General features: G+C 39.3%; 1 protein-coding gene across 4 annotated transcripts in view; it reads right to left on the bottom strand.

Annotated features, from left to right (window-relative positions):
- FGD4 (FYVE, RhoGEF and PH domain containing 4) overlaps positions 1-26,405 on the bottom strand; it is a 214,961-nt gene that overhangs the window by 147,197 nt on the left and 41,359 nt on the right. Inside the window, exon 1 of one of the 4 annotated variants that reach the window (XM_049102296.1) lies at positions 10,082-10,125. The exons of the other annotated variants lie outside the window; for them this stretch is intronic. The gene's annotated coding sequence lies outside the window, so the exon portion shown is untranslated. Of the gene's footprint in view, positions 1-10,081; positions 10,126-26,405 lie in introns of those variants that run through there. 4 annotated transcript variants of the gene reach the window in all.

Below are 26,405 nucleotides of genomic sequence, written 5' to 3' on the forward strand. Positions count from 1 at the left end.
ACAACCAGTCATGACACTGAAGGATTCCAGCATCAGTAAGAACTCCCTCATGCTACTCATTTCTAGGCATCAATACTTTTCTCTTCACTGTCCCTAATCCCTGGAAGCCATTACTCTGTTCTCTATTTCTATCATGTTGTCATTTACAGAACACTCTAAAAGTGGTATCACACAATATGTGACCCATGACTCTGAGATTGGCTTTTTTCACTCAGCATAATGCCCTTGAGGCCTTTTCAAGTGCTTGTTATGTATCAACGGTCCCTTCCTTTTTTTTTTTTTTTTTTTTTGTCCCTTCCTTTTCTATTGCTACGTAGAGTTCCATAGTGTGGTTGTACTACAGTGAGTTCAGCTATTCATAGGTTAATGAACATTAAATTGTTTACAGTTTCTGGCAATTACAAATAAAACTGCTATGAACATTTGTGTACAGGTCTTAGTGTGGGATCTGAATTTTCATTTCTCTGGGATGAATGCAAGAAGTATGACTGCTAGATTAGATGATGAGTGTCCACATGGACTTATTTTTGTTATCTGTATATCTTTATGATGCTTGCTCATTTTTAAATTAGGTTGTTAAGGTTTTTCTTTTTTTTTAACTGTTCAGTTTTGAGAGTCCTTTATATATTCTAAATAGAGTCTGTTGTCAAATATACAGTTCTCAAATATTTTTTTCCCAGTCTACAGCTTGTCTTTTTGCTCTTTTAACAGTCACACAGCCAAAAGATTTAAACTTTGATGAGGTCCCATTATCAGTTTTTTTTCTTTTATGGTTTTTATGCTTTTTGGTGTCATGGCTCAACTTTTTGATAAGTCCTAGGTCTAAAAGATTTTCTCATAGGTTTTCCTCTTTTTTTTAAGATTGTATTTATCCATTTGACAGAGAGAGAGGGAGAGAGAGCACAAGCAGGGGGAGGGGCAGGTAGAGGGAGAAGGAGAAGCAGGAAGCCTAACATGCAGCTCAATTCCAGGACCCTGGAATCATGACCTAAGCCAAAGGTAGACGCTTAACCAACTGAGCTATCCAGGCACACCTGTTATAGGTTTTCTTTAAAAAGTTTTACAGTTTTATGTTTTATATTTAAATTGATGACCTATTTTGAATTAATTCATGGATATAGTCTAAGGTTTAGGTGAAGTTCATTTTATTTATTTATTTTTTTTGGTCCATAGATATCTAATTGCTTTAACACCATTTGTTAAAAAGGACACATTGTATTTGCACCTTTGTCAAGATTCAATCGGCTTTGCTTGTGTGGGGCTAATTCTAGGTTCTTAATTCTGTTGCACTGACCTATTTGTCACTCTGGCAATACGATAGTCTTGATTACCATAGCTACATAACGTCTTAAAATTAGAGTGATTCTCCCCACATTATGCTTCTTTTACAAAACTTTTTCAGCTGTTTTGGTTGCTTTGCCTTACCATGTAAATTTTATAATCATCTTATCTATACCTATAAAAATCTTACTAGAATTTTAACAGGTATGAACTGTCATCTTTATTGTATCAAAAGTCTTCAATCCATGAACACAGTATGTCTCTCCATTTATTATTTTTAGTTCTTTCATCAGCACTTTGTACTTTTTATGCATATATCTTTTATTTATTTTTTAAATATTTTATTTATTCAGGAGAGACCGAGAGAGAGAGGCAGAGACACAGGCAGAGGGAGAAGCAGGCTCCATGCAGAGAGCTCGATGTGGGACTCGATCCCGGGTCTCCAGGATCACGTCCTGGGCGGAAGACAGGTGCCCAACCACTGAGTCACCCAGGCGTCCCGTGGATATATCTTTTAAAAGCAACTCAATGACCTAGAAATAGCTTATATATGTCACCAAAATAAAATGCAATTGTCTAAACAGGTTTAGGAAATCAAATGTTCTGGGCTAACTAAAATTAAAAATCAAGAGTTGCACAAACACAAGTATATTCATTTGGGACAAATAAGCAGATTTTGCTGGAAGACTGGCTTCCCATTATTTACAAAGAAATAAAAGGACATTACAGGTAATTCTGCAATTAAAACAGTAAACAGGACACATTGGAAATTTAAAGGATAGAGTACATACCCTCCTGTTACATGGAGCACTTCTTCCCTTTCTTGATTATATTTTTTCTGTGTATCAAACCTGTGCATTACATGTGCAATAAGAATAAGAGGAGGACTCTAAATGATATATTTTCAAAGGTCCTCTCCAAGTCCTACATTATTTTATGAATTATATTTTTGAAAATTAAGTTGTAGTCTTTTCTACAACTTTTTGAATGTTGCTGCTTAGATATCTAGAGAGGGCAGGTCAAATGGAAAAAATTCTGTCGAATAGTAAATGTACTATTTGGACAATCTATGAACGCTGCAGGGAAAAGCGAGATATAAGAAAATCTTGAAGAGATTAAAATTACTTAGCCTAGAAATAAGAATTCAGTGAAAATACCTTTAAGGTAACTAGGAAGTTATGTACCCACCCAGGGAAATGAACAACTTTTAAAAATACACAAGAATACATTCTTAACAACCGGAGTTCAAAATCGTGAGACCACAGTAAGTTGTACAAACCCTAAAATAAGTAAGGTCCTATTAATGATGAGTATAGCTGTGAAGGTAGAAGAGTACCAAAATAATTCAGAGACTATCAACATTCTAAAAGTGTATGATCCAAGTCTTCAAAAAACTATGCCTAGCTTTCAAATCTGACTGAGAAAGAAGAATCTGAAGACTAGAAACTGGGGAGCAATTAACAGTGACCATTTCCTGCTTACCTCCATGTCTCCTAGAATGCTTTATCAGTTCACATACAATAATTGCTTGATAGATTGATGAGTACTTAGGATATCCCAAAGCAAAAGGAATTTTAATGGAGAAACAGAGGAAGACAATTTCTGAAAATCAAGAGCATGAGCATCATTTGCTAAATTGATGGTTCGTGACTTTAAGATTTTACTTCTTTATTCATGAGAGACAGAGAAAGAGAGACAGAGACAGAGGCACAGAGACAAAGGCAGAGGGAGAAGCAAGCTCCCTGCAGGGAGCCCAATGAGGGATTCGACCTCAGGACTCCAGGATCACGCCCTGAGCTGAAGGCAGATGCTTAACTGCTGAGCCACCCAGGCGTCCCTCATGGTCGTGATGATTATTATGCCAGGGAAGTTTGACATTGGCAGCTGGAAGGATTCTTCTACAGAATAAAATACATGTATCATGGTCATCTTAGCCACACTATCCACAATCTCACTCCTGAATAGGTCACTGCACCAGACTTGGTAGGGTAGGAGGAGAATAAAGAAGAAAAACAAATAGAAGGAACCAAGGAGAGAGGGGGAGAAACAGGAGGAAGTGCATTATTAGTCAGCCTGACAACTACTTAGATGTAGGGGAGTAAAAATTAAAAGAAAGGGAAACTAGTGCTACCCTAAACATTTTTACAAATGATCACATTAAAGAAAAATATTCAAATTATTTTATCTTTAACAACATCTTATCAGTACTATCAGATAATGTATAACCAAAACCAAAAGCTTTCAATCAAATGATTCTAAGCTAAAAACAGGAACCAGAGACCAAAGATTTCACACTAGATTCTTTTGGTAAAGTTACAAGTTATATTTAAACTCTTGAATCACTACTGTAATAAAGTACTGTTTGATTTTTTTTTTTTTTTTTTTAAGCACACCTCCAATTTGGATAGGGAAAAATCTACTAACCTAAGTGTTTTACAAGTTCAGGAAGCCATTCACTAGCCTGTATGAGCAAACCTAATACGAGACTCGGGTGAATAAACACACCCAGAGGCCACTTCTGCCGTTTGTTCTGTCCTCTCTTACCAATCTGGAAACAGCTGCGCACAAAAGCTCCAAATGGTAGAAAACCTTGGGATCCTTCCACCTCATTATACACTTCTGCCTTTACCACAAACATTCCTACAATGCACCCAGTCTGCCTTTCATCGTCCACAGTTCCTAAACAGCATTTAGTCCCTATCAGAAGAAGGAAAGTCTGTAGAAGGGGGTTATTTCTCTACCTTTGATAATATATAAGGCAACCTTTGCTAAAAATAACCAGTTCAGTTTTTAGACCAATTAAAATTATAAATGCATTCAGACATCCCTGTCACATCCAAATCTTGCTACAACAAAGGTGCTAAAGACTACATTCTGCTAATGAGAAATTTAATTCTACCTGAAAAAAATGACTTTGGTCCACCTGTGAAATACATTTAAAATTTCCACAAACAGATATTGAGAGGTTCTTTATATGTAAATGTTTCTTTTAACCTCCTTCCAGAGCTTGAACCTTTATCCAATAAACAACTACTTTTCACCAACTTGTAACTTAAAGAGTGTCTTTTCAGTACTACAAAAAAAAAAAAAAAAAAAACAAAAAACACTAAAAACAAAACCGAAAAATAGCCCTAACAGTGAAATACATTTAAAATTTCCACAAACAGATATTGAGAGGTTCTTTATATGTAAATGTTTCTTTTAACCTCCTTCCAGAGCTTGAACCTTTATCCAATAAACAACTACTTTTCACCAACTTGTAACTTAAAGAATGTCTTTTCAGTACTACAAAAACAAAACAAAACAAAACAAAAAACACTAAAAACAAAACCGAAAAATAGCCCTAACAGATTACAGTGAGTTAATGACAGCCACAAATTCTTAGCTACTATTCCCACACCAAGAGGTCTCTCTCCACCTCCTTGAATGACTATCCAACAGAAAAGAGCAGAAATGGGATCCCTGGGTGGCGCAGCGGTTTAGCGCCTGCCTTTGGCCCAGGGCGCGATCCTGGAGACCCGGGATCGAATCCCACGTCGGGCTCCCTGCATGGAGCCTGCTTCTCCCTCTGCCTGTGTCTCTGCCTCTCTCTCTCTCTCTGTGTGTGTGACTATCATAAATAAATAAAAATTTTAAAAAATAAAATCTTAAAAAAAAAAAAATAAAAAAAAAAAATAAAATCTTAAAAAAAAAAAAAGAGCAGAAATGACATTGCACTAGTTCTGAGCTAAATATTTAAGAATCCTGGCAATTTCTATTTCCTTTTCAGAGTCCAGCTGTCATGTTATGAAAAGGTACAAATAGCTACATGCATGAGAAAGTCCTACATGGAAAAGAATGAAGGCCCAGCTGACAACTCCAGCTAAAATCACAGCTGACAACACTAAGTTGCCATCCCTACAAGTGCGCCATCTTGGAAATAAATCTTAAAACCCCAGTCAAGCTATCCCAGCAGACAGCACGCAGACCAGAAATGAGCCATCCTTACCAAACCCCAGCCAGATCCCAAAGTTATGAGCAAAAGAATAGTTGCTGTCCTAAGCCACTAAATTTAGGGGCGATTTGTTCTGCAGCAATAGATAACCAAAATAAAGTTTGGTTCAAAAAGAGGGGCTGGAACAAAAACTCAAAGTATATACTGGCTTTGGGTCCAGGCGGGGGTCAGAAGTTAGAAGAATCTCGAGGAGACAGTTAATAAAGATCTGAAATAGTGAAGAAATGTTACCGGTGGCTGAAGAAAGGGAAACTACATCACGTGCTAGCAGAATAATTAGCAAACCCAAAGCATGCAGTAACATGGAAACAGAAAGGGTACCCAATGGGGACACCTGGGTGGCTCAGTCGGTTAAGCAGCTGCCTTCTGCCCAAGGCATGATCCCAGTGCCCTGGGATTCAGTGTGGCATCAGACTACAGCTCAATGGGGAGTTTGCTTCTCCCTCTGATCCTCCCCCCCTGGCTTGTGCTTGTTCTTTTTCTCCCTTTCAAAAATAAGTAAATAAAATCTTTAACAAAAACAGAAACAGGGCACCTAATGAACGCATGGATCCAAGAATTTCAGGAAGAATATTGAAAGTACCAACTGGTTCACGTTAGCCGCCTATGATAAAATATGAGAGTAGTGAAATGAACAAAAGGGGAACTATTTGGTTCCTTTTCAAGCAGAATTTAGAGGAAATATGGGACACCTGGGTGGCTCGGTGGTCAAGCGTCTGCCTTTGGCTCAGGGTGTGATCCCAGAGTCCTGGGATCGAGTCCCACGTCAGGCTTCCTGCATGGAGCCTGCTTCTTCCTCTGCTTGTGTCTCTGCCTCTCTCTCTCTCTCTCTCTGTGTGTGCATCTCATGAATAATAAATAAAATATTTAGGAAAAAAAAAGAGTTAAAAAAAGAATTTAGAGGAAATAAAAAGGAGCCGCATTTTATTTTGGTGACATATATAAGCTATTTCTAGGTCATTGAGTTGCTTTTAAAAGATATATCCACGGGACGCCTGGGTGACTCAGTGGTTGGGCACCTGTCTTCCGCCCAGGACGTGATCCTGGAGACCCGGGATCGAGTCCCACATCGGGCTCCCTGCATGGAGCCTGCTTCTCCCTCTGCCTCTCTCTCTTTCTCTCTCTGTGTGTCTCTCATGAATAAATAATAAATAAATAAATAAAATCTTTAAAATACATAAATAAATTTTAAAAAATAAAGATTTTATTTATTTGAGAGAGAGAGAGAGCACAAACGGGGTGGGGGCCATAGTGAGAGGAAGAAGCTGACTCTCCACTGAGCACTGAACCAAACGTGGAGCTCGATCCCAGGTCCCAGGATCATGAACTGAGCCAAAAGTAGACACTTAACCAACTGAGCCACCCAGGTGCCCTGAGCTTGTAAGAATCTTAATGGTATTTTCACACAATGCCCTGACTTAAAGGCAATTCAAGGTAGACCCCTGTCTCAAAGAAATTTGTGGGAATGGCTTTAATCTAAACTTGCAAACCCCAAAGAAATCTAAAGCGATGGCACCATTTTACCTTCCCACCAGCAGCATATCAGCATTGTGACTTCTTCTGTCTAATGCCTTTTTGAAGGGGAGTGTCTCTCATAATTCTCCTGTCCCTACCTTGTCATTGCATGTTGGGTTGGAGGAGGAGAGCAAATAACTTGTGCCTTTAGTTCACAGGTATTTGGTTTGAGACTAGTTGTACCCAAAGAAATCCATGGGAATAACTCCTAAAAACTCTAAAACCTATCAATGGAAAAACACCATCAGTGTGACTAAAAAGACATAGTTCAAAATGAGAAATACCAGGGCCTTTATTCAGATAGCAAAAGCCTACAAACGTAAGTCATTTCTTATGGAAATGTAAGATTCAGAGGACATAACCAAGAGCCTAGAGAGTAGACAGACAAGAGCCATGAAGAACTACCCAGATTATAAACCAGTCCTGGGGTGCCAGGTCGCTCAGTCAGTTGGACATCCAACTCTCGATTTCAGTTCAGGTAATGATCTCGGAGTTGTGAGACTGAAATTCCTTCTCCCACTCCCCCTCTGCCTCTGCTCTTTGCCCCTCTTTTCTCCCCCTACCCAAAACCAAAAAAACAAACAAAAAACTAGTCCCTAAACAAGAAACCACTGACATTTACCTAACTGGATTTTAGAACTGCTGTGGAACAGGGACTGCTAGGTGTCTCCCACTTCCCCCTTCTGTTTTTGATTTGTTTTTAAGTAACAGCTTTACTGAGACATAATTCACTCACCTTACGATTTACTTAAAGTTTGCAATTCAGAGGTTTTTAGTATATCCACAGATACAACCAGATACCTTTATTTATTTATTTATTTATTTATTTTTTTTTACAACCCCACAGGCGCCCAGGGGGTTCCCACCTGCCCCGCCCCACGCCACACCGGGGACGCGGGGGGTCAACCAGATACCTTTAAAACATTTTCATCACCTCAAGAGGAAACCTGTACCCTTAGTTTTCATCCCCTATATACCCAATCCCACTGGCTCTAAGAAGCTGCTAATCTACTTTGTCTCTATAGATCTGCCTATATAGGACATTTCATATAAATGGACTCCTACTATGTGCTCTGTGACTAGCTTCTTACACCCAGCATATTTCCAGGTTCCCTGAGGGGAGCCCACTGCGGGACTCAATCCCAGGACCCCAGGATCATGACCTAAGCCTAAGGCAGGCGCTTAACCACTGAGCCACCCAGGTGCCCCTACCAGACTGTTTCTAAAGCGATGGCACCATTTTACCTTCCCACCAGCAGCATATCAGCATTGTGACTTCTTCTGTCTAATGCCTTTTTGAAGGGGAGTGTCTCTCATAATTCTCCTGTCCCTACCTTGTCATTGCATGTTGGGTTGGGGGAGGAGAGCAAATAACTTGTGCCTTTAGTTCATAGGTATTTGGTTTGAGACTAGTTGTACCCAAAGAGCCTCATCTGCACCTGGACCTGATTTAGACGAGCTCCTGGACTCAAGCTAACCTAGCAGCGGAGTGAGACTTGTGGCACTCTTGTGTGGGGGCGAGTCTAGTCTGCATGTGTGAGGGGCCAGAGAGCACACTGTGGTAAGTCGTCATTCTGGCGATCACCTCCAATGAACCACACTTGTGGGCATTCACCTCCCAAGCAAACCTCAGAGGACCACTGCCATCCCAGCACCCAGCTGACACCACAGAGAACAGAACCTCCTGGTCAACTCACTGAATCATGAGATAAACTGTTTTATTAGACTATCAAGTTTCAGAGTGGTTTATCACAGGGCCATAAATAACCCAACAAGTTGCTTTCAATGGTATTTTAAGCTTTAGAGCTTCTCTCTAGTCACACTAAACTACTTAATTATGAAGAACTATAGTACGCAATAAACTTTTTCCCCCCTCTAAAATTTTAACCTATCACCTATCATACCTAGGATCTATGCAACAGCCATTTAAGCAAATGAAATATACCTTCTAAGTCTCAGGAGACTTTTCTTAGAGTCCAAGTCACTAATAGAGACAAAAATTGAAAAGTTTCCACTTTCAGTAGAAAGCAACGTGCAGCTATACAAGCCATCAGAGAGGACTGGCCAGGGATGGGAATCTCAACATTAGCTGACATCTCTCGGTGCTCAGCAAGACACACCAGGAGTACAGACAAATCTGAGCAAAGGCCCTGCGTATCAGACAGAAATCACAACAGGAATTTGGAAGAGAGGCAGAGGACACAAATACCAAGCAGTCTGTGCCGATAGCCAGGAAATCCTCAAAGCACAGTCACAAAGGTTAAGATGGCAGGTCTTCTGAAGCCAGTTGTTATGGCAACCAGCAAAGATTTTTAACACCAGTAACACCAGTAAGAGTTTCTCAACTCTGCTTTCCCTTATGCTGATACATCTACTGTTCTTGTGCTTAGCTCCCCTGGATTTAAAGGGTTCTCACGTGTCTACCTGTCACCCCTTTTTACCCTTGTTTTTCAGTTCATCTTAGGAATGGTCATGATGGCACCCAAGGATCCTGCAGGCTTTCTGCAACTCGAGATTGCAGACAGTAAAAAATCTCTCATAACACAGAATTATTCTAATTTTTACAGTATAATGCTTAGTAAAGTTCCAGACACACATAATATAAAGTCTCAATATATAATACTATCAATATTTCGTTTAACTTTGTTCAATTGCAAGTGCATCTGCCCTAAAAACATTGACTTTAAAGGAAAAAGAATAATAAACTCACAAGTCTATTAATAGAGAACAGGTTTAAGCAAATTGTAGTACAGCTATACAGTGAAATACTATACTAACTTAAATTAAAAAAAAGGAAGAGGGGGATGCCTGGGTGGCTCAGTGGTTTAGTGCCTGACTTCAGCTCAGGACGTGATCCTGGAGTCCCAGGATCGAGTCCTGCATCAGGCTCCCTGCATGGAGCCTACTTCTCCCTCTGTGTCTTTGTCTCTCTCTCTCTGTCTCTCATGAATAAATAAATAAATAATAAAACTCATTAAAAAAAAAAAAACATAAAGAAAGAGGATTTTGAAAAATTTGAAGTGGAAAATTTCCAATACATATAAATGAAAAACCAAGTTGAAAGAATGTATAATCCCATTTAAAAAATAAGTCTATACTGTCTGTATACGCACAGGAAAAAAAAATTGGTAGAAACCAAACTAACTAGACACCACAATTTGGGTGGAAATTTCACTTTCTACAGAATACATTGCTATAAATTTTTTTAATAGTAAGCACATGACTCTAATAACCAGAAAAACATGAATAGAAAAGCACACAGATCCTTCTTAAAAAATAGCATGCTTTTACCTGAATTTGTTCACATGGTCTTCAGCATTCATTCCTCTTTAGCACTCAGAGCAGCCCATGTCTGTTTTTAGAACAGTGTCAGGAGCTGCTATATGAGCTGTTTCCTGTATGGGCAGCTATTTTTAATTAATGAACATTTTGTTGTAAGAGTTCACTGGAAAATAAAACTACCACCGTTTCTGCAAGTCAAATGAAAGAAAGACTCTCTACAGTAAAATGAAAGATTTCAGTTATAAAAACATTCTAAAAGGTGGTATGTAATATTGAGTACTAAGCACTTTATTTCCACTGTGATACTAAGATTAATCTCATTTAAAATTTCTCTCAAGGGAATCTAAAAGTTCTATTTACTTCATCTCTCCTAGGACAAAAAGTAATATGGCATTCTTCATTCCACAGGCACTTACATGTGAGCTGCAGGGAACATCAGAAGTGAGAGAAAAAAGAATAAAGTTTTCCAAATATTTACTGAGCAAGTGGGTGCAAAATACCATTCTATATTAACTGTTAGAATTAAAATTGTGGTTGCTCTACATGTAAGTATATTAGCAACAAAATCACGACCTCCAAATCATTAGATTCTCCGAAGGTTATGAGACAATATGGCCCAGAAGATAGCTGCTATGTAATCAAGTTGTGTTTATCTATGCAATTCTTCAACCCATGAGCCACAGAACCACTAAGGAGTCTCTCAGACAGCCAGCAGCAGGGCTGGCAGTTATGAATTCAGTGGTTAGGTAGCAGAACCAAAGTTCTAAAGGCCCCACACCAAGATGGGACTCCCTGCCCCAGAATGAAGATGGGATTTTTCCTGCAGATCTAAGAGAAGTTTCTAAAAAGAACCCCTCTGACACACACACTGTGTATGGTACTGCAAAGTCCAGTCACAAAAACAAAGGTTTATTGTTCTCTTGCCAAACTGTACTTACTCCTCATGACAGGTGGCCAAACACCCATTTACACTAAACTCTACCCACACCCTCTCCACTTACCACTTCCCTAAATTCCTGGCATTTGTAAACTATTAAGCAATTTTAAAAGTACCTTCTTATCCATTAATTCGATTCAAACAGGTAGTAGGATTTCTACCAAACACACTGAACAAAAAATGGTGGCAATTAAGAGATGTTCGGAGGATGAGGTGGTAAGGGCTCTAATGTCCTATTAAGGCCTTGCTTATAATAGAGGGGTGTGATGGTTAATTCTATGTGTCCACTTGGAAAGTGTTTTTGGATAAGATTAACATTTAAATGAGTGAATTCTGACTAAACAGACTGCCCTCCATAACGTGGTAGGCCTCTTTCAATCAGTTGACAACTCAGAACAACAACAACAATAAAAACCAGCCTTCCCAAAAGAGAAGTCTCCAGCAGACTGCTTTCAGACTTCATCTACATCTCTGGCTCTCCCGGGTCTCAAGCCTGTTAGACCACACTGCTGATCTGTACTTGCCAGACTCCATAAACACACAAGCCAATTCCTTATAATACATGTGCACACATACACATATTGGTTTGGGGACATCATAGCCTGGCTACCAGCAGTTTAAGATCTACACAGGAAGAGTCGTTCAATGGGGAAAAAAAAAAGGCCTCTCCTGACTGGGACATGCCTAGCTGTTCTTCCAATCATGGTGCTCTCCAGCACATCACACTGTTGAGGAATACATGAATATGCCTGGAATAGGATACAGCTAGGTACACCGTCTGCCTTCAGCTCAGGTCACAAACTGGGATGGAGCCGTGCATCAGGCTCCCTGCTCAGTGGGGAGTCTGCTTCTCCCTCTCACTCTGCCTGCCACTCCCCCTATTGTGTGTTCACTCTGTCAAATAAATAAAATCTTAAAAAGAGAGAGAGAGAGAGAGAGAGAGAGAGATTCCTGAGAAAGAGTCCTGAAGGCAATTTATACTCTGTTCAAAGCTTAAGAACACAAATATAAAAATCACGTAATTAGATAAACTGGCCTCAGCGCATCATTGCTGAGGCCATTGTGGACATGGAGACAATAAGACAGTGGTAGAAAGTACACCGACCACTGATTCAGAGCATCACACACATTCTTCTCCATCACAAATGACTGAATTATCCATTCCTGCCTCAAAATACCTTGGTTTTACCAAATATCAACCTAAAGAGTTATGGAATTCCTCTACCCAGTTCTCACCTCTTCTACCAACATTTGCCTGGTTAAGCAAATGGCTACTCACTGTAAATATACTACCTGTGGTTATGCTTCATCCTAACTTCCCCCACCACTGCAGCCTTCTCTTGTCTTGCTGCTGTCTAATGTGGCTTGCCTCCACTGAGCAGTAGCACCCACAGGACATCCCTCTACATCTGTCCTCTGATCGCTAACAGTGCTACTTCCCCACACTCTACTTACAGCCCCCTCCCACTCATCTTCCCATGAAGATGGTACCTGCAAGGCTACCCTGACAGTTTCCACGTTGAGAGAAAAACCAACATTTTACATACAAGCTTTAAAAACCTTTACTTTCTAGCACTTTCTACTGTCTTTACCTCTTCTGTATCACCTCTAATTTCTACAATGTGTCCTGCCCTAGGGTCACTATACTATTCTAGCTTTTAATCTCTATTGCAAATGGAAGTTGTAGGCAGAATAGATATTATGCACAATTTAGAGCTAAGGACACAAAGGTAAAAAGAGATGAAGTGAGGTGTACAAGTTCAACCTGTAAATTAATAAAACTACAATAAGGACCCATTTTTCTATGAGTTTAATTTCTTTCACAGGGGGAGGCTATATAACAGTTACCAAAAGTTTAAGATCACAAGTCAGATTATACTTGGCTCTACCACTTATCACAACAATATGACCCTCAAGTTTATGAGACATTAATTTATTAACCTAAACTGTTAATAGCTTGGTTTCCTCATCTGTAAAAATCCGAATATACTGACCTTCAATTGGATTTTAAGGAGATTTCATAAGATAAAATGGGTAAAATACTTTGAACACTGTCTGACACATAGGAAACTATTAATAAACTTTACTCTCCTCATTTTTTTAAAAAGACTTAATTTATTTATTCATGACAGACACAGAGAGAGAGAGAGAGAGGCAGAGACACAGGCAGAGGGAGAAGCAGGCTCCATGCAGGGAGCCCAACGTGGGACTCGATCCTGGGTCTCCAGGATCACACCCCGGGCCAAAGGCGGCGCTAAACCGCTGGGCCACCAGGGCTGCCCTCATTTTTTTAAATAATTGAATCAGTCTTTCAATGGTTATGATCTAAATGTCCTACTTACACTTATCCTTTTTCTTTAATCTTTTGTAGAATCATGAAGTTCAGCTGGATAAGGCCAACTACAATTAAAAGCCACTGATAAATCCAGTGTTTATTTACATAACATGCTTTATTGGGTCATATGAAAAGATGTGCTTAGGCAAAACTTTAAAAGAAAGTTGGGGGGTCCATGGGTGCCTCAGCTGGTTAAGTGTCTGACTCTTGATCTCAGCTCAGGTCTTGATCTCAGGGTCATGAGGTCATAGCCCTGTCCCAGGCTCCATGCTGGGCATGGAGTGAGAAGAGAAGAGAGTAAAGAGAAAAAACAAAATTCGGACAGAAAGGAAAAAAAATCACAATTCAAATAACATTTCTGCATGTTGAGTTGGCTGCTTAGACCTTGGGTTTTTACCCAAAAGTTTCAGTTACTCTGCCCTCATGGTTTAATGCTTCTGCAAAGAAGTGGGCAGGTGATCATAAGATCCAAGCTCTCATTTAAATTCTCACACCCTTTTCAGACCTCAATACTGCCAACAATGATACCACCTGCCCTGCTATGGCACAGGTTTTTGAGAACAAAGACAGTCAAGACAAATCATAAAACACAGGCACAGGCTTCCAGGTTTGCTGCACAGAGTAAAAAAAATAAATCATCTGTGGGGACAGGATCAATGTTCTACCAATGAAGGCATCTTCAATACCTGAGGGACAAAGTTTGTAAGAATGGGTTATTTGCCTTTAAACAATGATAGATGAAGGATACTTTCTTGTGCTATGCTCTTGAACTTGATTTCCAAAGAATTGGTATTTTAATTTGTATTTAACCCACTATAAAAATACTCTTGACGTTGACATTTTCAATTTCGTATTATAAAAGGTTTTGGTATCAAGATTTTTAGTAGTAAGGCAGACCTAGCATCTCCTCTACGTGCTATGTGACTGTGAGCAAGCCAGGTAACCTTTCAGATCCCTGGGTTTTGTTTGCTTTTTTGGTTACTGGTGGCCATATTGAACAAAAACAATTTCCTCTTTTCTCTCACAGGGTTTGGAGGAGCAAACAAGGTCACAGATACCAAGTTATGAACAGGGCAGCACCAGTCGACACTGCTCCTTGCTCCAGCACCAGGGAGGCAGCAGTCTGCTCATTCACACCTGAATTTCCAAAGCTGTCTCAAGTGGATTTGCTAGGTGATGTGAATTATCACAAGCCCACCGATCCAGGAATTGCAAGAAATAAGTCTAAAACCTACTACCCGCAGAAGAAATACAGGGTGAGTAAAAGTTTTAGCAAGACTGTTAGCTGTGATTCACAGTACCTATGTTACATTTTCTTTCTGTTCTCACTGCCTTTAATCATAGCTCTGGCACAAGTAGGTGTAGAGAGAGCTGATAAAAATGACAATGCCCCAACCGAAGCACGTTGGGTCTACGACCCAAACTTGCATGTTTCAAGTTCTTCTTCTGTAGAAGTGCTGACAATACCGACTCCGTCTTGGCCCTCCAACTTGTTCTTATTCACTCAATGACCTCTCTTAGCACTACGTGGCCTCAGTCCTTTGGAGATTCGTATACATCCCTTAGAGATGCCCACCAAGGCCAGGATGGGGGAAAGCTTGTTTTGGCCTCCCATGAATCTGTTAGAGATAATACAATCCTCCATCCTTCCTGATACACAGATAGTGCCACAAGATCTGACTAAAGAGTAGCTGTCAATTAGGTGCCCATAAGCCCTTTGAGGTACATACACATGAACATTTTGGTCTCACTGCAGTGCCCTTCTGTGTGTCCCTCCCTCTATAAAATCTGTGGGCTGGGCAGCCTGGGTGGCTCAGCGGTTTAGCACCACCTTCAGCCCAAGGCCTGATCCTGGAGACCGGGGATCGAGTCCCAGTCAGGCTCCCTGCATGGAGCCTGCTTCTCCCTCTGCCTGTATCTCTGCCTCTCTCTCTCTCTGTGTGTGTCTCATGAATAAATAAATAAAATCTTAAAAAAAAAAAACAACCTGTAGACTAAGGTCTGGATTTTGTGGAGAATAACTATGCAGCTGCGATGGATGGTCCTCCACCCAATCCCCCCTGTGTCAGCTACCTGAATAAAATTCTGTGTAAACTATATGGAATTCCCTGCTTCATTTTCAGGTCTCAATGGGCCCTCTCAGTTTGAGAGACACTTCACGGTCTCTCTCCCACCTTCTAAAATTTCTCATTTTGAATTTGGCCCTGGATGTTGCCAATCTGCCAAAAAAGAATGTTTTCTTATCACATTTTTCTCTAAGGCGTAAGATTTTTCAAACTGTGGTCTCATCCCATTAGTGGGTCTGACAGAAAACAGAATATATACGCACACAGAAAGGGTAAGTTTTATTCCAGACACACACATGCAAGTACATGTACACACAGTGTTATCCTGGATTGTGGTTAATAAGATCAAAAACCACTATTCAAAAGCACACTTACTGACTGCTCTCCTTTTGAAAATAAGTAACTCATGGTAACAGTTTTTAAAAGATCATTGTTATCATAAGACAGTTTTAAGAAAGTTCTCTCTCAGGATCCCTGGGTGGCGCAGCGGTTTAGCGCCTGCCTTTGGCCCGGGGCGCAATCCTGGAGACCAGGGATCGAATCCCACGTCAGGCTCCCGGTGCATGGAGCCTGCTTCTCCCTCTGCCTGTGTCTCTGCCTCTCTCTCTCTCTGTAACTATCATAAATAAATAAAAATTAAAAAAAAGAAAGTTCTCTCTCCTGTTTTAGCATTTTGGTCCAACTGATCATTAATATGCCCAAATAACATATATCCTCTAGTCAAGAGACAGATAGGAAAAGAATTATTAGGGAGGGCAGCCCGGGTGGCTCAGTGGTTTGGCGCCTGTCTTCAGCCCCGGGCCTGATCCTGGAGACCCAGGATTGAGTCCTGCGTCAGGCTCCCTGCATGGAGCCTGCTTCTCCCTCTGCCTGTGTCTGCCTCTCTCTCATGAATAAATAAACAAAATCTTAAAAGAAAAAAAAAAAAGAATCACTAGGGAGAGGGCAGGTCCAGAGGAAAACACATTTTATTAATTCCAGGTGGTGTTAGATTATATGCTGGGCACTCTTTAATCCACTCAATCCTGTAAGTATCACAATGTGGTGGCTACATTTCAGAGTTCTGCATTTTAAGTAATGACCTAATGAAGGTCATTTCTTATAGTCACAGGACTGGCAAGTTTAGTCATTACCACCTGTTGACCAGCAGTGCCTGGTTTGGGTAGTATAGGGCCTACCTTCAGGATTATGGGTAACCAGAAGGTACAATTTATTTTCTTTTAAGATATTTATTTATTTATTTATTTATTTATTTATTTATTTATTTATTTAATGAGAGACGCACACACACACAGAGAAAGAGAGAGACAGAGAGAGGGAGAGGGGGAGAGAGAGAGAGAGGTAGAGACACAGGCAGAGGGAGAAGCAGGCTCCATGCAGGGAGCCCAATGTGGGACTCAATCCCAGGTCCCCAGGATCATGGTCTGGACCGAAGGTGGTGCTAAACTGCTGAGCCACGCGGGCTGCCCCAGAAGGTACAATTTAGAACACCCTCCAATCTCCATAAATAAACTGCACTTAAAACAATAGCTTAGTTGGCACAGAACTAGAACTCAAAGAGCAAGAACAGCCAGGGACTTGCAGTAAAATCTTGGGAAAGCCAACTTCTGCACAGAACTCTATTTGTGCATCTATATAGTAAGTATAACAGTGTCTTACCTCCCTGATGGCAGAATTTTGCAAGGGCTTGACAGCTAAGATTTTATGATCCATGTCTTTAATAGGACACATAAGTAATAAATTCCATCACCAGAAACTTCATCAGAATTAAAGTAAATAATTAAAATAAGTAACAGAGACATAAATTCTAGGCCACAGATTCTTTCTCTGTGGCATCTTGATTGGCTACTGCACTCTCTCCCACCCTTGCAGGTTTTGCTGACCTGGCTTCCTAACCTTATAGGTCGGCCTAGGATTCTTGCCTGTCCTGCCACCTAGTGGCGGCAAGGATTCACAGGACCTGAGCAAATATTGACTCCTTGTGTCCAAGAGCCATTCCCTCAGCCAACCAAGTTTTTTCCTCAGGCACCTGCTGAGACGGACTTTCCCCTTGGATTCATGCCTTGAGATGCCTCCTACTTCACAAAGCCTGTCTTCATTAAGACAAACTTCACTTCCAGAGGAGCCATCAATTGAGAAGCCACTATGTTTGCTATCATGTGTTTAGGGGATGTATTTTTTTTTTTTAACATTTTATTTATTTATTCATGAGAGACACAGAGAGGCAGAGATACAGGCACAGGGAGAAGCAGACTCCCTGCAGGGAGCTGGATGTAGGGACTCGATCCTGGGACTCCAGGAGCACACCCTGCTATCATGTATTTATTTATTTATTTTTTTAATAATAAATTTATTTTTATTGGTGTTCAATTTACCAACATACAGAATAACACTCAGTGCTCATCCTGTCAAGTGCCCCCCTCAGTGCGTCACCCATTCACCCCCACCCCCCACCCTCCTCCCCTTCCATCACCCCTAATTCGTTTCCCAGAGTTAGGAGTCTTTATGTTCTGTCTCCCTTTCTGATATTTCCTACCCATTTCTTCTCCCTTCCCTTATATTCCCTTTCACTATTATTTATATTCCCCAAATGAATGAGAACATATGTTTGTCCTTCTCCGATTGACTTGTTTCACTCAGCATAATACACTCCAGTTCCATCCACATTGAAGCAAATGGTGGGTATTTGTCGTTTCTAATGGCTGAGGAATATTCCATTGTATACATAAACCACATCGTCTTTATCCATTCATCTTTCGATGGACACCGAGGCTCCTTCCACAGTTTGGCTATTGTGGACATTGCTGCTAGAAACATCGGGGTGCAGGTGTCCCTGCTATCATGTGTTTAAATGGTAAAACATATAGATGGGATTTTAAAGAGATTTAAAGACCTGTACAAGTAGAAAATGATCTCTTCTCAGAAATTATCCCTTAGATTCAAGGCCACTGTGCTGCACAACTCTGGGGGGCCTGAAGGGGGCACTCACAACCTAGCATATAGGAACTGCACTGCAGGGACCATTCCCATATGCCCAAGGGCCTTGATGACACTCACCACTACTTGAAAATCTAAATTTGCTAACCAAAACTTGTCAGAACTCCCACGTCTTCTTTGCATCAGGAGCTGCCTGGCCTTATATGCAAAGCTAAGCTCCAGAAACGCTTATTTAAAAAAAAAAATCTTCAAGGGGCACCTGAGTGGCTCAGTGGTTGAGCATCTGCCTTTGGCTCAGGTTGTGATCCTGGTGTCTTGGGATCAAGTTCCGCATCGGGAGGGAGGGACTGCTTCTCTCTCTGCCTATGTCTCTGCCTCTCTGTTCCTCTCATGAATAAATAAAATCTTTAAAAATTTTTAATAAAAAGATCTTCAAATAAACCTTTAATAATCCTTATTATTAAGGGGTCAGGTGGCCTCTAAGCTTTATATAACTCTGTTAGCTCCCACTTATATTCAAAATAGAAGAAGTCTCTGTGGGGGGTAGGCAAGTAGGTGAAGAGGATTAAGAGGTACCAATTTACAGTTATAAAATAAGTCACGGAGATGAAAAGTATAGCAAAGGGAATACAGTCAATAATATTGTAATCACATTGTATGGTAACAGATGGTAACTCCACTTATGGGGAGCACTGAGTAACAGAGTTGTCAAATCATTATATTGTACACCTGAAACTAATGTAACATTGTAGGTCAACTGTACTTCAGTAACAAGAGTTAGAAAGTCAAGAAAAACCCTCTGTGAACGTCCCCTCTTGCTGAGCCACAAAGAGATAAAGCAGCATAGAGCTATGTAGCAAGTCTCCTTTCTTTTAATCAAGTTGCCCCTTCCCCCAAAGAGGGGAAACAGCAGCTAATCTCCTTGGGGTCTTTTTGTTGTTGTTTATTGTTTCAGAGAGGCAGAAAAGTTCAGAAAACGATAAAGGAGAATCTATACTTATTAAGAACCTACCACGTGACAGACACCAAGCTAAGGCTTTTTTATACATAGGTTATCTTTCTCAAGAAAAATTAAACCAATGGCACCACAGAAATCAATCCCCACTTTGTCAGCTACGAGGGGTATAACCTTGAAAACACATTTAGGTTCTCACATTTTAGTTCCCTCTGGTGTAAAATGGAAAGAATATATGCCTTAACGGCACTAAACAACTATGCACTGTACCTGGCCCGTGTTTGTTGGATTCTCTTCCTTATCAGGACCCTGGTTATACTTTCTTGAAACACCTGGAAGTGTGTGGGGGTGGGGGGGGGGAACTTTAGGGAGCAAAGTTGAGTCCCAAGCATTTCTGTACTTACAAACTGCCTCCAGCCTTTTGTCTATTTTTAAAAATACGTGGAAACCTATTTAGATGAAAATGAGTTTCATTTTATTTTATTTAAAATATTTTATTTATTCATTGATGAGAGACACAGAGAGAGAGAGAGGCAGAGACACAGGCAGAGGGAGAAGCAGGCTCCATGCAGGGAGCCCAACATGGGACTCGATCCCAGGTCTCCAGGATCAGGCCCTGGGCTGCAGGCGGCGCTAAACCACTCAGGGCTGCCCTGAGTTTCATTTTAAATACAAGTATATAGGGGCTTCCTCATAAATGAAAAAAAAAAAATGCAGAAAATGAAGTAATGCATTATCCTTTTTAACAATTACCAGAAAAGGCAAATCATAAATCTTGAGGGCATTTAAGGCTGCCACATGGAGAAAAAAAGCAATTTTTGTAACAACTTTTCCTCTGACAGTGTTTACTTGTTATTAGCCACCTGACATTATGCAGAAACCAAACCAAACCCATAACAAAAAGGTCCTAGTTAAAAACCTTTAAAAAAACAAAGATATAATAATAGTCTCAGGCCAGAGGGCATAAACTGGGAACAAGTAGATACTTCCATTTAAAAATACACAACATTCTCGAGATTCCCCCAGGAAGGTTTCTGTTTGCTGTATAGTATTTCTCAGTGTTCTGTGCAAATATGTGAACTCAAATTCCACTTCTGCTCATTGTATAAATTCACAGCAAATAAAGTACCTGACAAAAAGACATCAAAAGAACTGGAGAAACAGATAAATAAAGTGAAATATTACTACTAAACTCACCAAGTAAAAGCCTCTCAAGCTCTGAGGCGAGTTTTTTCACCTTGTTAGCTTCTAAGACTGAAGAAATCATTTGAAAACTTTTATTACAAGCCTAGAGGTACATAAAGAGCCACGAAAACCTTCATCTGACAAGAGCTTAATTAAACACATCAGTAATTATGTGTTTACATCACTTTTAGCTGCTTGAATAGCAGTTATGTTTTTTCTGCATAATGTTCTTGACTCAAAACAAGACTGACTTTCCAAAGAAAAAGTATTTTTCCTAACTGGGTATTCTATTATCATGCAAAAACTTAGAAAAAAAATCAATATTAACTTCGAACATGATAAATAAACATTGAACCCTCAGGGACAGGAACACTTCATATATGGTTTAGACATCTCAAGTGGGGTTTCTACAAATACAACTTTATAAAAAATTCATTAGTAATCTATACTGGAGAAAATGAGTTACTTGTATTTTTTTCATCTCAATAGCATTTTAAAATCAACAGTTATTCAGTAGAAACAATATGTAGAAAGTCCATGAATTTTTAAGAGACTGAGGCTGAAATACTCAATTTGTAATACAGTAATTGTGATCTTGGGCAAGTTATTTCATTTCTCTAAGCCTCAGTTTTGCTGTCTATAAAATGATAGTATCTATTTCACAGGAGTAATGTTAACTTACCACAGAATATATACAAAAGAAACCATCAGGTCTATAGTACCTAGTAAGAATCTAAGTAGATCCTCAGATAACCAACCTGTCTTTGCCCTAGTTTTCCAGCACCTCTCTCTAAAGTTTTGTCTTTTTCTTTTTTTTTTTTTAAGATTTCATTTATTCATGATAGACATGGGAGGGCGGTGAGCGGGAGAGGCAGAGACACAGACAGAGGGAGAAGCAGGCTCCATGTAAGGAGCCTGATGTGGGACTCGATCCCCGGTCTCCGGGATCATGCCCTGGGCTGAAGGCAGGTGCTAAACGGCTGAGTCACCCAGGGATTCCTCTAAAGTTTTTTCTTATAACCCATTAAAACGTCTGACCCTGCACCCCAGGACATAAGCATTTATAAATTACACACGTACGACTACACTAATATGTTACAAAATACACAAATATAGAAGCTATAAGAAGAGGATATAAAGATGAAAAGCAGTTTTAAATATTGGCTTCATAGTATTTATTACTTAATATGTCAAAGCCTGAAAAAGCCTAAGCCAAAGTTCATTCTTCACAGTGGATGTAGATCCAGACTTCAAAGAATCTTTGTAATAATCCTATTTTGAGGTTTTTGATCACCTTCTTGTCCTATCAGGTTAAACAGTCATTGTTTTTGCATCGTAATGTGACTCAGAGCTACCAGAAGTATAAGATCTACTATTTACTTAGTGTTCACTCTCATTTTGTTAGGCTTATCTTCAAACTGTGGTTTCCTTCAGAGTATTTTTGCACTCCTGTAGCATTTTGTGAGAATTTAAAGCTAGCCAATATATTCTGTAAATCCACTGAACCAAGCACATACGAATTATAACATTTAGCAAAATACTAAAAGCAAAGACAAGCCCTGTCATCCTCAAGTCACAGAGCTGCCTTTCTCCTTTCAGGAAGTTTTAGCTAACACTTGGGATGTGCTAATGTAACGTTCAGATTAGGAAGTCACCATCAACAGATGTAATAACTAAGGTAATTTTTCAGCATACATAATAAATGCTGGTAAGGATTTTTTAAAAACAGAAGTTCCAATATTTTCTCCCAATACTTAGACTGCCTTACATACCTTCAAGTACACACACACCCTATACCCTACTTGGCCTTAAACTTTTAATACAGCCTCCTCCAGGCTATGTTCTACATGGCTTAAAACTGTTACCTTTTTAAATTATAAGTCGATCATGTTACCCACTCCCTTCTCAGATATCCTCAGTGGCACTACAACTCCTTACAGGGTAAATACAAACCCTTTAGCCTTGCATTAAAAGCCTATAATATGGATAAGGATATTATCTATATCCAGCTTTATCTCTTACCAATATCCACACTAAGCCTTATTCTGGAGCCCCACCAAATTATATGTTTCTAACACACGGTCTTGCATACCTTCACTCGTTCAGCAAGCATTTATTGGCTATTATATACCAGACATTGGGGAAGATAAAGAAGACCCAGTCACCCATTGCCTGTGAACATCCAGACTCCCAGCACATTAATCAAATAAATAAGATTACAGTATAATGTGAAAAATACTCTAACAGAAATTTATACAAAATATTATGAAAACCTGGGATCAGAACACTTTTTAGCTCCTTGTATCAGGTAGGTATTACCTCCCTCGCCCAGAGTATACTTACCTCCCTTATTCCTTGTTTGATAACCTCTTACTAATCCTTCACAAATTTGGTTCAAATGTCCATTTTCACTTTATAAACTAACCTGTAAAGATTTTGTAGCTTCTTCCCAGCAGCTCCTATATCACTGTATCATACTGCTGTAAATAACACTGCTATATTGTTATGACATTTTCAATACAGGTTTTGTAGAAAGGTAAATCTTCAAATGTTACAAAGAGAGTTGGGCAAAGCTGTAAAATCATTATTCCATCTGATGACAACTATTAAATTTTTAAAGTTAAGATTAGCCACTCAAGAAATGTATTTGTTCCATTAAAAATATGGTTAAATAGGGCAGCCCGGGTGGCTCAGTAGTTTAGCGCTGCCTTCAGCCCAGGGCATGATCCTGGAGACCTGGGATCAAGTCCCACGTGGGGCTTCCTGCATGGAGCCTGCTTCTCCCTCTGCCTGTGTTTGTGCCTCTCATGAATAAATAAATAAAATCTTTTTAAAAATGTGGATAAATAAAACACCTATGGAAATGTATATACACAGGGGAAAGTACACATACCATGCTCAATGAATTTTCAATGGACAGAGTCCAGAACCAGTACCTAGCCTTAGGCTTTTGAAGGCCTAGCAATAATCTGAACATCTGTACTCAGACACTATAGGAGCAATAATCTAGTTTTTAAGCAGAACTTTTTTCAAAAATCAACTCTTAAATATCAAATTGATAACTTCAAAGAATAGAAAAATCACAGCAGAAAAATATTTTAGGAACAAATAAGACACTTTAAATCGAGTCAGCTGTACAATCAATCTTTTAATTTTTCATATTGATCTGATACTCTGTTTCAAAACTTTTCCTTGAAAATACTTTTAGATTTTTAAATGCATGCTGGCTTTTTCCAAGGTTTATTTTTCCAAGCATAAAATTTAAAAATTAAGATAAAAGCAGGGTGCCTGGGGTGGCTCAGTCGGTTAAGCGTGCCATTTGATTTCAGCTCAGGTCACAATCTCAGGGTTGTGAGATCAAGCCCCACGTGGGGATCTGTGCTCAGTGGAGAGTCTGCTTGGGATTCTCTCCCTTTCTTCCTCCCCCTCTTCCCCTCTTCCTGCTCTGTTTCTCTAGAACAAAATCTTTTCTAAAAACTAAGGTAAAACATTAAAAAAAAAACTTTTTTTTTTTTTTGGCGTCCTTATAATAGCAATAGTCAAAATCCCCCAAATAATGACAATTTACTAATCAAATCTCTTACAAATAGCTATTGGCTGACCCAGAACTTTTTGCATCTAAAGCCTTGAAAACTTAACTGTAATGAATTGGTGACTCAAGAGATTTCTGAAGGCATCATCATTCCTGTTGATCATTTCCCTCCTACCAAGAGGGAGGTGTAGGAATAAAGGAACAGTAATTTCAGCAGAAGACTTGGCTTTTTCACTAACTAGTAAAGTTTAGAAAATGTTAGGCAAATCTCTCCAACTCTGAGCCTGTTTCCTCATCTGTAAACATGGGGATTATATTACCAAATAGGTGAATACTTCCCAAACTAAAAAGCTACCTCCAAATTAAGTTATGCCTGTGAAGTACTGCTGTTAAATCTAGAATAATGAACATAAAGTCAGAAGCCATATGTTTAGAGCCCTAACCCTACCCATCTTTGTTGGATGACCTTAATGTAGTCATTAAATCTCTCTGGGCTTCATTGGTAAGAACACACACAAGACCAGATCACTGGCTATAATAATTGTCTGGGTTATGGAGCACTTGAAATTCAAGATGCTCTTTGTAGAGCATTATTCCTGTGGATAAAATACTGATTTATCAATTAAGTTCAGTTCTATCACACACAGGGGACTCTTATTACCAGAAAATGTAATATATTATACCTATTAGAAAAAGAATTAAAAAAGAAAATTACAGCCACGAGGAAACAAGGCCACAAATAAAAGGGGGGGGGGGTGTTGTTTGCATTTTCCCCATTAACTTGCATTCATATATACCTACAAAGATTTCACCCTGAATTCAGTTAGTACTCCCAAGCAGGTAAATGGCAAGAAGTGATAAAGGTTAAAAGAAATTTTGAGTTAAGAAAAATTAATGAGGAAATGCTATTCATTATCTAACAGAAAGGAAAGCAATGCTGTTCTTACTGAATTTAATTATTAATCATTTGATTATTCAGTTTTAAAAGGGAAGTCTTCACCCCAGGTGCTGGGAGCAGAGATGGAGGATGGAACTGTAGAGACACTTAGGCTAAAATATAAAATGTTTCACAAAGATTCTTCTCCATATAACTGATTTCTAGTTAAAAGAAAAACAAACTAAGCAATGTTGAAATAGAATACATTAAGAGACACTGTTTTTCTTGGTAGAAACAATGTTTTCTTATAAGAAACTTTCTAGTAACATAGTGTAGAATACACGAAAAGTTGAGGATAGAAGCTCTAGCTTGCTTCTTAAAATCTAAAGATTTCCAGATACTTTAATTCCTTCAAGTACATGCCTACTCATTACAGAAGTCAGAACTGGTTATACCAGTTCAAATTCTCCCATTTCCATTTTGTCCCAAGTATCACCCTGTGAATGTAGAAACAATAAACATTTCTTTAAGATTTATTTATTCATGAGAGACACAGAGAGAGAGACAGGCAGAGACTTAGGCAGAGGGAGAAGCAGGCTCCCTGCAGGAGCCCGAAGCAGGACTCGATCCCAGAACTCCAGGATCACACCCTGAGCCAAAGGCAGACACTCAACCATGCAGCCACCCAGGCATCCCAGAAACAATAAACTTTTAAATGAACTTTTTTTTAAAAAAAATGCAAAAGAAGCTCAGCTCATAGATACCTGAAGACCTTTGTGTCTCAAATATACAAGGGGAGGTAGAAGCCTCAGACCATTCAAAAAAGAAAAATGCCAGATTTTGTGTTCAGACTTCCATTTTTTTTAATTAAAAAATTTTTTTGATTTCCATTTTTAAAAGACTGCATCTTTTTGTGCAAAAAGAACTACCAGACTTCTTTAAAATATATGGTACTCTAATTTCCCTTCACATTCATCAGTTCTTTCAGTATTTGGTTAATTCTTTCTGGATTAAGTACATTCGAGGTCAAAAGAACATGACTTGAACTTCATGAGTTGAAACAGATCCAAAATTAAATTCATGAAAATAACAATATCAGTCTCTCATAAATACGGTTATAAATAAATCTTCCCACCGGTTCCTTTGCCAACTTTTGAGCTTTGAGAATACATTCTCCTAAAAGTAGCAATTCCAGGAAAACCAAGGGGCATTATTCTTTTACTATATTATTCTCATCCGAGTCACTAAACAGTAATTATTTAGAGGCCATGAAAACAGGAAAGCAAAATAGATAAAGGATGGTTGTTCACCCATTGTCCCCTGACAGCACATTCACAATTCCTGTTCTCCTAAAGCCAGCAATAGTTGTATGTCATGAGTACATTTTGATCACCCCCAAAAGTATATAATTACAATGAAAATATTGACATAATGTAGCTCTTGAATTTCAGCCAATTTTAGATAGCATTTAATAACTATGAGAGCCATACCATTTGCCAATAATTTTAT

This window comes from Canis lupus, chromosome 27, assembly GCF_003254725.2.
Source record: "Canis lupus dingo isolate Sandy chromosome 27, ASM325472v2, whole genome shotgun sequence".
In the NCBI taxonomy this organism is placed as follows: domain Eukaryota; kingdom Metazoa; phylum Chordata; class Mammalia; order Carnivora; family Canidae; genus Canis; species Canis lupus.